Source organism: Euprymna scolopes, chromosome 8 (assembly GCF_053919585.1).
Source record: "Euprymna scolopes isolate OS-2025 chromosome 8, ASM5391958v1, whole genome shotgun sequence".
In the NCBI taxonomy this organism is placed as follows: domain Eukaryota; kingdom Metazoa; phylum Mollusca; class Cephalopoda; order Sepiida; family Sepiolidae; genus Euprymna; species Euprymna scolopes.
The window spans coordinates 55755476-55757538 of NC_136489.1; the positions used below are offsets into that span (position 1 = coordinate 55755476).

The 2063-nt window shown below is 34.0% G+C and overlaps 1 pseudogene; it reads left to right on the plus strand.

Annotated features, from left to right (window-relative positions):
* Positions 1 to 1282: 1282 nt before the first annotated feature.
* Positions 1283 to 1410, plus strand: LOC145284258 (U2 spliceosomal RNA; annotated as a pseudogene).
* The last annotated feature ends 653 nt before the right edge of the window (positions 1411 to 2063 follow it).

Here is a 2063-nt window from a genome sequence, read left to right on the forward strand (position 1 = left end):
CAAGTGTAGGTTCTGCCACACAAAACAAAAAAGTATGAGACACTTGACACCCAGCTATAAAGTCCTGTTGGGCGACACAATGGAGTGTGTAAATATCTCCACTGCAAAATCTGTAAAAACTTGAATATCCAATGTAGTAGCAAGTCTTGGAAACGTGTACCAGAAAGAACAGTTGGAAATAACTCATACACTATCCACTATGACTACGAAATTCCTACGGGTACATACCTAGAAAAGGGGGCTATTAAGTCTGACATAGTGATATGGGACAAGAAGGAGAAAGTGGCAACACTAGTTGGAGTAAGCGTTCCTAATGATGCTGACCTTCACAGAGCAGAGAAAGAAAAATACCAAAATACCGAAGACTTATGTACGACATGAAAAGAAACTGAAATCTTAAGAAGGGATCAACTAAATCAGTCATTATAAGAGCAACCGGGCTAATGAAAAATAATTTCAATAACTATCTGGTGAATATACCCGGTGAACCAAGTGCAAGGGAAATACAAACAATAGCACTTAAAAGGACACTTAGAATCTTAAAAAGATATCTCGGTTTGAGAACTAAAGTAATGGGAGAATGTTTGGCATCCGGTAGAAAGCTCCATCCCCAGCAAAAAATAAGTGATAAGAAAACGAAAATAAAAGTATATGTATGTGTATGTAAGCACATATATATGCATAAAAAGGTATGCATAATAAAAATGAAATAACATGAAATACTGAAATAACAGATGGTCGATGTAGCCTTTGATCTTCTTTAAGTGTACCTTATCGAACTCAAGAATCTGCAGGGAAATTTGAATAGAACGATTATTTAATCCACAAGGGTAGCGTGGTCTCATTCCGTACGCAATGGGCGGATAGATGTCCTAACTAATTTGTAATTTTATTCTTTTTAGTATTGCTAACATCTAGAAGAGTGTAACTTACAACTGGGTCTTACAAGTGTTTCATCCACTACGACACGGGTCTAAATAATACAAAGAATACAAAAAACATATTTTTGATTATATAACTTCATTCTTACTACAAGAAAATATTAGTCAACTAAATCTTACTTCCAATTATCTATTTAATTTTATTTTATACGTTATTTCGTTTGGAAATGTAATCATTATATTATTACGCTTATCGTTCCGTCCGTTATCATGCTGTGCATCGCTAAAAAAGGAAAGTGGAATATTCCAAAAAGTGGAATATTCCAATAAACATTGTCATATATATATAAAAAATATTTAAAAAAAAAAAAAAAATTGTGTCGCTGTTGAGTTAAAGCTATTTGTCTTTCTTGGCCTTTTGGCTAAGATCAAAGTATAGTATCTGTTCTTCAGGTGCTACATTTCAATTTCTCCTCTCTCAGTGGAAGAGAAATCCTTTACGACTAAGACAATTTTTTATCCACGTTAAAAACGATCCTGGTGTCTAAATCTGTCCCGTGAGGAGGCATTGTGAATAGGTACTATGTTTAATGTAACAAAGTTTTAATATTAAAAAAGTAACTGGAAAAAGTTATTTCTGATTTAATTACAAAATGCCCTGGAAATGTCATTCTTATTAATTATAAAATGCCCTGGAAAATGTCCGTTCTGATTATTTTTTTGTTTACTTGCCTCCCCACAAGGGCGGAATTGGACATGAGGTCGGTTAAAAATTTAGGGGGAAACCAGCTCCCCAAAAGGGGCACTCTGGTCAATAACAAAAATAAAAATTGTATCAGTAATGAAGGATTTCTCCTCCATTAACCAAAACCAAAACCAAAAAAGGGGAATTTAAGTCACTGGAATGTTGAAACTAATACTACACCCAGAAATTCATGTTGAAGCAATGGTTCCCTAATCCCTAACCGTGTTAATGTTTTTATGTATTACTTTCGAAAAGCTGCTGAAACAGTTTATGATTTACTTTATTTCAAGTATATTTTAAGCAGTGGGTTACGGGATATGAAGTCAGTCCCGGTAATTACTCAAACCGTTTACGATTTAAACATTACTTTATTTAATGTATATTTTTAACAGTGGGGTGGGGGATATTAAATCAGTCCCGAAAATAGATGAAACCGT